Below are 12544 nucleotides of genomic sequence, written 5' to 3'. Positions count from 1 at the left end.
GTAGATAGATTTCTGATAGACAAGGGAATTAAGGGTTATGGGGAGAAAACTGGAAAGTGGAACTGATTCACTTCAGATCAGCCATGATCTTACTGAATGGTGGGCAGGCTCGAAGGGCTAGATGGCCTACTCCTGCTCCTATTTCTTATGTTCTTATGTTTAAAAAATACAGGTAAAAATCTATACATTGAATCACAGGCAGACAGAAATCTATTGACTATGGAAGCTCTAGGGTCAGTGGATCCTAGTTTGAAAACCTATGTTCAACAGACTTGCATTATGATAGTACTGGGCATGTCAATCCTATTTTTTTCCTTAAGATCTGAAAACATATGAGTGACAAAGGCAAAATGCTAGTCAGAGCGCCAGTGAGTGCAGTGCTCATGACAGTTTACCCAAACAGAACTTGTGCTAATCAGATCTCACTGGCAATGTAAGCACCTTAGAATTTAAAGACGATCCATTTCACCCAAGTAGGTAATTATATTTATTGAACTCTATGGTTTCTCCATTCTATTCATCCTACACTTCAGTACCCATTATGTTTCTTTTTCCAGCCATGATGACATGAAAAAGCAATCAGGACAAGGATACCTCAGCTTTCTCTTCTGATATGGATTCCATCATTTCTCTATGACCCTTGCTTGCACTTAATGCATCCTGCCAGATAAGATGGAACTTTCCTCTACTGACACTAAACAATTCCTTGAAGATATTTTTACACCATATGTGGAGTTACGGGCACAGGGCCTGGGTGTGATTGTGATTGGTACAGATTCAATGGGCCAAATGGCCTCCTTCTGCACTGTAGGGATTCTATGCTTCTATACCAGCCAAAAAACATTCAGCCTAACAAGTGGGTCCCTTTTAGAAAAATCTATTGAATATCCAATCATACTATCTAATAGCTCCTGAATCCATTTTAAAATTTCTACTTTTTTTTATTCTTACATGGGATGTGGGCATCACTGTCTGGACCAACATTTATTGCCCATCTCTAATTGCCTTTGGATTGAATGGCTTGCTAGGTTGTTTAAGAGAACATTTAAGAGTCAACCACATTGCTCTGGGAGTGGAGTCAACCACGTTGCTCTGGGAGTGGAGTCAGATATAGGCCAGAACTGGTAAGAATGGCAGATTTTCTTCCCTAAAGAGCATCAGTGAACCAAATGGGCTTTTGCAACAATCAACAATGGTTTAATGATCATAGGCTTTTAATTCCAGATTTTAAATGAATTCAAATTTCACCATTTGCCAGGGTGGAGTTTGAACCAGGGTCTCCAGAACATTGTGCTGGATCCCACTATGCCATTGCCTCCCCAAATTAGCTTTCTTGGCAACTTTTGAGCAAAATTCTTAAAATACATTTAAAAGTAATAATTTGAATTTACTTTATCTGCCTACAAACGACTTCCAAATTTGTTTTGGAAATGTTTCTCAAAGTCAAAATAGCTGACACCACCATAGGCCTCAAGAATATAAGTCTTTAGGCTGGAACCCAAATGCCAAAACAATTGAGGTAGCTATTCCTCTTTTGCCAATGTGAGAAATAACATGTGCAGCCAGGAAGATTAAGAAAAATATAGCATTAATTTGACTCCAGAACTTTCATTATTAATAATATGTTAAAGAAACCAAGTTTCACTTTTAATTTGTCACAGTCTCCTACAATAGGTTGACTTCACGCCAAAACTGTTGACATTTTATTTAGTCAAAAACAGAGCATTAGATGCTGTACAATAAATAATGTATCATGTCCTGGATATTGCATCATGTGGAAGAGTATGTTGTATTAACCGACTTTTTTATGTAGTGACAACTTTGGTGAAAATGTTTAAAACTTAAAACTCACTGAAGAATTCTAATGGCACCAAACCAAAAGTGATTTTGTTTCAATCTCACAAATGTTATCCCTTCCTAAAGGCATTATCTCCTTGCAGGGTTATATGATTAGCCAGATGCTGAGTGGCTTCTGTTAAAAGTCTGACAACACCAGGTTTTAGTCCAACCTATTTATTTGATAATATACTCACCAGCTTTCGAGGGGACTGCCTCTTCGTCAGGTGAATGGAGAGTTCTGGCCTCAGACAGAGCATATAAAGCACAGACAGTTTAGATCTAAACTGTCTGTGCTTTATATGCTCTGTCTGAGGCCAGAACTCTCCATTCACCTGACGAAGAGGCAGTCCCCTCGAAAGCTTGTGAGTATATTATCAAATAAATAGGTTGGACTAAAACCTGGTGTTGTCAGACTTTTTACTGTGTTTACGCCAGTCCAACGCCGGCATACCCACATCATGGCTTCTGTTATCCAAACAGCCACATGTAAGATGAGCTTCAGAAATGGGGAACATCTAAAACTCAACCAATACCTGCACAGATGTTCTCCCAAATGAGTTATCAGCTTTGGGAAACTCGATTGATTTCTTCCATTCTAATCTTGGATTGCTTAGGTCAATTGACATACCTTTGGTCATTGCAACTTACTGAGATCAATTAGCTGGATTGTGAATCGAACCCAGGACATTCCTGTTCTCTGTATGAAAACTTGCGATGTTTATAATTTAGATTATTTATACCTTATTCTGTTTCAACATTCTCCTGAAGATAGTAACTGCTGTATACCTATTTAGTGATAGCAGCATGTCATAACAGTATAAAGATGTCTGGCAGAGCAAGAGTTAATGTGATTCTGAAGAACAGTACAGCCCACATTACGATGTACACATGTTACTGGACTGTGGAGTAGAGTTTGGAAGGAGCCAACATGGAGGCAGCACCCATACAAGGAATATGTACACAGTTGTGGGTTAACAATAAATGGTTTATGTTTAAACACACAAGACTCTGAACCTCTTCACAGTGGCACAGTGGTAGCACCGCTGCCTCACAGTGCCAGAGACCTGGGTTGGGTCACTGTCTATGTGGAGTTTGCATGTTCTCCCGTATCTGCGTGGGTTTCCTCTGGGTGCTCCGGTTTTCCCCCTACAGTCTCAAAGACGTGCTGGTTAGGTGCATTGACCCAAACAGGCACCAAAGTGCGGTGACTAGGGGAATTTCACAGTAACTTCATTGCAGTGTCAATGTAAGCCTTACTTGCGACTAATAAATAAACTTTAACTTTTTTCTTAATGAGACACCAAACAAACCATTACATCAGTAACAACTGCTGATTTTATGATTCCACAGGTGCTACCTACTTACAGATGCCACACTCACAGCCATTCTTCAGATGCAAGACAATGAGCATCGGAAAGCTGTTCAATACCTGGCATCTGAGTCTGAGTCTAATGATGTGTCAATCAGACACCTAAACATGCATATTTTCCAAGTGGAATAGTGGGTATTAATTAGCACAACACATCAAAATGTCACACTTAATTTTGCTGTAGAATGTCAGTAATGTAGAACACCATCAAAGTTGTTTCTTTCCATAAGCCAGTCCAAGGAATTTGGGACAATTCAGGGACACAGGCTGCAGTGTTGTTTTCAAGCCTTTGGGGAGGTTTGAAAGTGCACAAAAAGGAGGAGGGCACAAGTCAATGAAATATCTGGACTTGCCAATCTAGTCCCTTCACAAAGGTCTGATACACATAAAAATATGATGCATTAAAATGGAACGTAAAATCAATACTTGCTCCATATGTAACCTAGTGAGTGAGATCTCTAATAGTTAACACCCACCCACCCCAGTAGTTCAGCTTTTAACGGTGACAATTGCATTATTCACATTTAGTTGAGCTAATGTCTAATGACGTCTTCTATTCTCAATCAGGAATTCAGCTATAATCCTCAACAGGCAAGTGCCCAAATAATGTTAGAGGATGAGATATATAAAATCAATGGAAGTTGGGGCTGAGAAATAGTGATTCTTTTTATGTGTTTTAGGGATAAGAGAATGAGATCCTCAACTGAAGTATTCAGACTGATGTACGCTTTCCTAAACATCTCATTCATTAGTGCTCAGCTCGTAACTGTAGTTTTCTCTAGAGCTTCACATAACCATACTCATGTTGGCCCAGAATGAATCATGAAACCATATTTACTTTCAAAATTCCTGGTCAGAACAATCTTATGATTATTATGTATTTGTGTGTGGAGCGTGTATCCTAGCATGTCATTCATTTTAAATGTGTTTAGCATTTTAAAAATCCACCTTTCCTATTTAAAATGTGTTTGTGTTTTAAGTTTTATTAAGTTTCATTTTAAATATGGAGTCCTCACCATGAGCAAGGCAGATGTGAAATTGATGAAATGCCACCTGAAGTTGGCAGGTGGCTCAGGCAGAGCACATATTCAAAGCTAAAAGTTTGAGGACCATCAACACAATACAGCAAGTATCGTATTGGGTGCCAACTACAGAAATTGCAAAGGCCTGAATGGCTTAGGTTTCCCAATTTTGCAAATAGGCTTCATTTTTAAAAAATGTATTTTTTTACCGAAGTCTTCCATCACACCGAATTGCAGCTGCTATGTTTTATTTTACATATTTAAAATGTTACATTGTAAATTGCTGTTAAATCTTGTACTGCAATGACAGGTTCTCTGTCTCTCAATTAGATTGGTGTAATCATGGAGATCATTTTGCTAAATATGTTTAACAAGCCTGCATTCCACGTTTTAGCGCATGTTCTCCTTGAAGACGGCAGTTTATGACCCAGCTCACTTGACATAGGGGCATTGCAGAGAATAATGAATAATAGACTGATAGAAGCACAACAGATTGCAAAGCAAAATATCACCTCTGGGTCACAAGTCATGATAGCTGCTGCTGAATAATCAAACCCAGCCTCACAGCCATAGGAAAATGGTGGCATAGTAGTAATATTACTGGACTTGTAAGCCAGACATGCAAGCTAATAAATGTTCTGGGGACATGGGTTCAAATCCCACCCTGGCTGAGTTAGATAGATTCTTGACTGACAAGGGATTCAAAGGGATAGACAGGAAAGTAGTGGCCACAAACTGATCATCTATAATCTCATCAAATATGGAGCAGGCTCAAGGGGGCAAATGGCCTACTCCTGTGCCTAATTTGTATGTTGGTATGGCAGCTGGTAGAATTTTAAATAATTTTAAAAATCTGGAATTGAAAGCTAGTCTCAGTGATGGCGACTATTAAACTATGATCCATTGTCCTAAAAAAACCTGATTTACTAAGGTGTTTAAGGAAAGGAAATATGTGCCCTTAACTGGTCTGGCCTACATGTGACTCTAGATCCACAGTAATGTTGTTGCTTCTTCACTATCCCGTGAAATTGCCTAGCAAACCACTCAATTCAAAAGCAATTAAGGATGGGCACAAATACTGGCCTTGCCAGTGACATGACATCCCATCAAAGAATATCAAAACTACATATATTTGTATGATCGCCAAACTAATATTTGAATATATTAATTATGCATTTCCCCTAATGTCTGTAAAGAAGGACGGCAGCAATTTGCAAAGCCTACCTCACCAAATAATCTCAATGGGGCCGGGGTAATGTTGAAGGGGGGCGGGTGGTGTTGGTAGAACAAGGTCAGTCACTCGATACAATGAAATGATTCCTAATTAGTTAATGAAGTAAAAATTCAGAGACAGGCGTTGAGGTCTGAGCTTTGTTACGCGAGATTAATCGAATTAAGCGCTTCCAACTCTGACACGTCGTTAATAAACAAAAGAAGAATTACAGCGTTAGCAATAATAGTTATTAAGTTAGTTGGCCCAAAGAGATGGAGAATGAAAACATAAAGGTACATCGGCACTCGTGACACAAATGCAAAAATAATGCACATACGCATTGTATTCTACAATTTTGATAGATCGTTGTCTAAAACAATATATAACCAGTGACATACAACCAGTATTACTTGAATAGCACTGCATGTTTGTTTAGTAGAAATGTCGGAGAAATAAACACTGCAACATATGACTCGCTGTTCATTTGAAGTGTCCATTGCATCATTTTGTACATGCTTAATTTTAGAAGGTACCTATGATTAAGGCAAAATCTCAAAGTCTAAAATCCAAGTATGCCCGGTGTTTGGGAATGACAAGAAATAGCAGAGATAAGATGGCTTGGGTGGCGAAATATACATGAGATGTAATGTATTGTTAACGATAGACATTCAAGTATACATAGGATGTCTTTGAAATACGTATGTAGTTATAATTAGAACATTGGAAATTGTATGTTGTGGAGAAAATTCAGATTTAACAGGTGCATTTAATGATCAATAAAATTTGCTCCCAAATTGTTTATCTGATTACCACAAATCTACAGAGCTGGTAGGGACCCTCAGTCACACTCACTGAAACATATGGAGGTGTGTGCAGTGATGGGTTTAAACGGGTGCTGGGCTGAGAAGGAATAGCAGATTAAGCACACTTTTAACTTAAAGAAGGGGAAGGGAAAAAGCAATGCTGGTGTTCCAGAATGTTTAGGTGCATTACACAATGTATAAAACCCACTGATCAGTGCGCGACAGACAACTCGTAGGCTTACTTCAATCTCTACAATGAGAACTGCGATTCAGTAACTTTCCCCATCTCCGCCGCTCGCCCCCCAACCCTCCACTAACCAGATACATAACGCAGCACTGCGAAATATTTGCTTAAGGAAATTATGTTCGACATCACAGTATCTGTTTACAAGAGGCTTCATTTTTTAAAAAAAGCTTGGAATAAATTGCTTTTCTTTCGAGGTCCATTAGGTTGTCAGATATCAGAGTTCCTGTTTAAAAATTGTAACAACTTAAGTATTTCATAAATTGAACAAAATATACAAGTATCTAGTAAAATAAATCAAACGCTGCACAGCTGAAAGCTGATATCTTAAAGTTGTGTAGTGCATTGTCTTTTTAATTTTATGTTTTTAAAAATTCGGAAAATCTTCGAATCCAGCCAAGAGTACCTTTTTGAGAATTCGGATCAACGTGACGAAATCATGATATACCTGGAAAGTACAAGCATGCGTACCATTTGAAAATGTATATATACATTGTGTTGGTATTTGTGCTTTGTATTTGCTGCTAACGCAATTCAATTTTCTATTTCATTCGTGTTGCAAACTTTTGTCCAAAAAAATTATACGATTATGCATCCTTTGTAGTTTTTAATAATTACGTATCATGTACTGTATAGGTGCAATTTATAATAATTTCTACTATAAATTATGCTTATATTTCGTATATACATGCACAAAATCAACACCTAAATTGTACCATTAAGGTACGATAATTAGGATACAGAAAAAGAGCTGTTACATGGACGAGAGTTGATGAACGGAATAATTATAATAAAGTTGGAGGCATGTTAGATGTGTGAGAAATGACCAATGTAAGAAACGACACATGAAATTAAATCTTAGCATGTTCTCAGAAATAGAAGAGTTAAATTGAAGCACGCTCAAAAGTGTGAGTGTGCGACACAATTTAAGAGCCCGTGACGTGTGTCTGTGAGGGTATTGTGAGTTTGAGTGAATAAGAGAATTTGCGTATATGTATATAGTATGTTATGTGACTGCGTGTATATGTTTGCACGTATATATGTCTGTGACTGAGTGTAAGTGTGCAGTCCAGTGAATAAGCGCTTGTGCAACTGTGTATTAGTGCATGTGTGGTTGTGTTTGCAAAGAAAACTGCAAGTGTGTATGTGTGACTGAAAATGTTCATACAAGCATTCCGATTCCAGTAAACGGCCCCATACGAGTTCAGCTTCAACACATAAATCGCAATCACAGATAGCAACATTATACTGATTGCATCTTAGTATTTTAGTAATACCCTTCTAACCTGAAGTGAAAGCTGAAAACGTTGAGCCTTTAATTTGTAGCGACAACCCCACTTCCCCCCCACCTCCCCCGGCCCCCGTCAGTTTTTTGTGTATGAGATATTGTGATTGTGCAAAGTGTGAGAGATTGCAGAAGTGAATGTCAAGATTGAAATGTAGAAACTATAGAGTTGTCGCTGTGACGTGCAGTAATTCGGGTGAATTTTTGAGACCAGGAGCGATGAATCAGCCGATTCTGCTGGAAAAGGGAGAGCGAGAAATAAATTCTGTCAATGGAGAGGTATGGGCAGAGATGGGGAATATGTAAAAGGAGAAAAGAACGTTACATCCAGCAAACGGTAGAGAAACAACGCGTGAGAAAAAAAAGCGAGGGAAAAGATGGTGTGCGAAATATTGGCGAGATGCACAGCTATTGAAATGAAGTGGAAAATATAAAGAGAGAACCAGCGAAGGGGAGAGGGAGAAACAGAGGGAGAGAAAACAGAAACTGGAAGAGAAAAGGCGAGAGAGGAAAGCGAAATATGCGAATGAAACGATGTGTGTGTGTAAGAGAGAGAGAGAGAAAGTGCGTTCTGGCTCCAATCTCTTTCCCCTGCACTCTGACCCGATTACCATAGCAGCATATTTCCTCGCTTGTAACTCGGAAAAATGTCTGATTGCCGAGTCAGATTATTGTAAGGAAATCAAGCAAGTTTTGTCGGGGGGGGGGGGGGGGGGGGCCTGGAGGAGGAGTCAGAATGCATAGAATACAGCCAGAACACCGCAACGTTCTTCCGATAGTGTTTTGTACAAGCCAACCAAGTTAAAAGTTTTCCTTCCCACCCAGGGATTCCCATGCTCAAAACAATGTTTACAAAGCATTTTAATTGAATTGAGCCTCAGACCACCGCAACACCTATAAAATTCTAATTTGTATTTTGTTCTGGTAAAACATATTGAAATCGTGATTACTACATAAACGAGGATTGGATTTGCTAAGAAAACTAATATGTTTTTTAAAGTAAAAAGGACATTTAAAAGGTTCACAAATATAACTTTGTGATGCAGACAAAATAGGAGGAAAAGATCACCGCTAATGTAAATATAAAATGTCTGCATATATAAAGTAATATCTGTGATAATTATGCAACTGTTTTCTTAAAACTACTGTCGTGTCCAAATATATAAGGCAGTAATTTCCTAATCCGCATGTACACAGAAGCAAACGTTTATATATACTAATCTTCACTTGTATAAGTTAAACCCCTTTTAGAAAGTAATGGGATGCCTTCTCAAGTCATCTTGAGAATGCGCAAGAAAAAGTCTTGTGCATAAATTAGGCATTGGCATCACTCCGAGAGTTGGGAAATTAAAGGTCTTAAAAAGTTTTCGATAACTTTTATTGAAACCGTCAATTTTCACATTGATCAGATGTGCTATTCCAATTTACGTTAATTATCGAGAACTGTTTTTCCAGCTTCCATTCTGTTTTGTCAGTTTTTCTTATTGTGACAAACAACTCGATTTCAGGTTAAGAGCATTCTAATCATTGGCTGCCTCCCCTATATATGAAATCTGTCCTGTCCGCATTGATCCTGGCCTCACAGCCCCCGGGTGCAGTAATTGCTTTATTGGAAACCCATTACTGTGGCCACTTTCCCCCCGTGCAGCAGTTAAACATCAAAATCTTTCACAACTTCTTTGTTTACTGTTTCAATTACTTGGTTTTAATAAACAATCCATTACCTTCGAAACATGGAATCATAAAACGCTAGCAATTAGCATTCCCATCTGCTGTTTAAAAATCCCCAGATCTGACGGGAGAAAGTCACCAGGGTTACTTGGTGAAGTACAGTCTCAATTCTTTCTGAATTTTCAATCCAGTTTATAATGAAGCATTGGCATGTTGTGATTAAAACACCTATGATATTTGTTTCAGTTGGTTCTTTAAGTAAGACTGTACAAATACCTTCATTTGTTTGATATATTAAAGCTGATCCGAGTTTTAAATCATCTCGAAACAACAAGGAAAGGATCCAGTGGTTTGGAGATTAAAAACAAAAAAAACGCTTTGTGAAATAATGTAGACGATAGTTGGAATTGAGCAGTGTAGCATTAAATAAACACGTTGATGTTTAAAAGGACATTAAAAGCTTAAAGGTTCCCTTGCTGTAAATCTTCCAGGTGTGCAATGGTTTGACTGCATATGCGTGCACTTTAGATGCACGGTACTATTACAGCATGAAAAATAACTGATGTCTCCTTAAGGTGCCTCGACCTAAACCTATCGAGTGATAATATTTACAGCTGTTCAAGTTCATCTGAGCGTTGAAAGTGAAATATCTGCTTAAATAAAACATCGATTAATTCCTTAAATGATAGTTAAACAAGCGAGCATCGATTTCCCCTTCCTTGTTGAAGTGTTTTATTTAACCATAACTCAAACTATTTCATTAAAAAAACAAACTCAAATATAGAATAATAGTATGGCGGTATCATCAAACTTCCTTAAAAATAAACCGAAGCGTAATACAAAAAAAATTAGACGTCAAAGTCTGGTATATGTATGCGTGCGTGTGTTCACACATATATACATCCTCTACAGACATACATGTACACACAGATGTATATAAAAAGCAAATAACAGCTTTCTGTCTGGCCACGCACAATTACACTGTTATACACACGCTAAGTGCTATTGCAATGTCTGGCAATCTTATTTGTTTATTTTTAACTGTGTACTGAGTTGAATTATGGGTTCTCTCTCTCCCCCGCCTTCCCCACAACCCCAAACATGAAAATCATAGTAGGATGTTATAAGTTAAGAGCGCGAGAGCACATACGATCACTTCCAAGTCCGATCTGGGGAGCAAATAATGTTATACACGTGTGTCGTGTATAAATGCCTTCCATTTGAAAAGCTTTCGGCCCAATCCCAGTTTCATACGACTCTGGTATTTTATCTTCCTTGTGTCCTACTCTAAACACACACTACCTTTGAAAAAATCACTATCAGTTCATTTCTAGTTATGAGCCCCGTGCAACTGTAACCAAACCTTCTGATTCAATTAAACGCACTTTTCTCACTGTCTGATGTTGGCATTTGCTATGCATCATTTTTAATGGTAATAATTAGTAATCGGAGCTCAGCGGGGATCGTATCACGCAGACTAAACACACATTTATTTACAAACAACTTTGAAAAATATTAAGACTCAGCCATTCATCAAACAATTTCGCTCCTTGAAAGCAATAAAATATACTGCAATATAAAAAAAGTCTAAAATTATACCCAATTTATAGAAAAAGGTGTTTAAATCTATTAGCCAAATTGTTAATTGGTGCGGGTGATTGGGACTGATAAATATTTATAAATACCTTTACATCATGTACGCACACGTGCGTACATGCACGTTTATGCATACACACACACATATTCTTGAAACCGTATACACTTTAGAATACAAATCATGCATATGAACAAGCTATTTTAAATGCGCCCTTAGTAATTAATCCTTCTCATTGGGGATTTGAATCAAGGATCACTGGATACCAATCTCTCCAGTGAATAACTTAAATGCTATTTTTGCAGTGCACCCAGCACAGTGATATGTATGTGTAATATAACCGGGCCTAAATACCAGAAAATAAACTTTAATTTCCTATTTAATTTTTGTAAATGACTCTTCATGTCAATCAATAAAGGGCATAGATTCATTAAATACTTCAAATACCTAAATATATAACATCAAGTATGCAAACAGATAAATAGTATTATGCATACATACTATTGCATATAAATGTGCAGACTTGTTTCTGCATACAGCGGTGACTATTAATAGTGCCAGTAGTTCAAACTTTAAAAGTTTAATAATTTGCAACTTTTATTTTTCAGAAAGGTTCAGTTGGGTTAAGGAGCATTCTGGCATTCCGTATAGTTTGAGAAAAATAAGCTGACGAGAATAATGAGGTTTCAAACTGAAAGTAGAAGTCGGGCAATCTCACACACATTCACGTTGATCAATGCGGTCATGTTAAGAGAGGCGGAAGCAGAAAGTGTGGAACATAGCGAAGTCAAAAAAGATACTTTCCAACTACAGAATGGCCCAGCTCCTTAAAAAAAACAACTAAAAAGCGAAATCCGGACGGATCTAACCTGCTTGCGGCCTCACAGAAAAGTCTACACTCTTGGCACGTGAATATAATTTCATTTTAAACACGCACATACATGCTTTTCTTCCGGCTATGGGTTAAAGATTAATATTCAGCGCAACTCCAACGTTTGACACACTACGAGCGAAGATAAAATATTTGTATAAATTAAGATATATTTAAAAAATATAAAGTTTGAGAAACTCCCTCCATGCTCTCAAACCTGTTTCCCTTAGATCACTATTTCACGATCTGGCATGATTAAATTGAAAGTTTAAGCTTGTCAGTTGTGTTATTCCAACGCGTTCCCTGCAGTTCCTGTGCGATTCATCTCGCACTAAATTGACGTTATTAATTCCCCGAAGCAGCCCCCAAAACAATATTCCCGGTTTCTCAGAAACCCCCGTACGGCTCCGCTCCTAATGATACTCAGTCTATTAAACGGACTTCCCCAAGATATTTTGCCCCCTTTCAACCAGAGACGAACAGTTGGCCAGCAACTTTCAACTCTTCAACGGTGCTCTAGCGCCCACTATTTAAGACTCTGGGAAAACTGTTTATACTCTGCAATGGCTCTCTATATTTTTTTAACAAAAGTTACATATCTCTTCGTCAACTTCGATAACTTTCATTTTATTT

The 12544-nt window shown here is 37.9% G+C and overlaps 1 protein-coding gene across 2 annotated transcripts in view; it reads right to left on the bottom strand.

Annotated features, from left to right (window-relative positions):
* The window catches only part of prdm16 (PR domain containing 16), a 734637-nt gene that overhangs the window by 721279 nt on the left and 814 nt on the right, over positions 1 to 12544 (bottom strand). The window lies entirely within an intron of this gene.

Source organism: Carcharhinus amblyrhynchos, chromosome 30 (assembly GCF_965287045.1).
Source record: "Carcharhinus amblyrhynchos chromosome 30, sCarAmb.v2.hapA, whole genome shotgun sequence".
Taxonomy (NCBI): Eukaryota; Metazoa; Chordata; class Chondrichthyes; order Carcharhiniformes; family Carcharhinidae; genus Carcharhinus; species Carcharhinus amblyrhynchos.
Note: the sequence above shows the minus strand (reverse complement) of the source record. Positions and strands in the feature narration are given on the sequence as shown.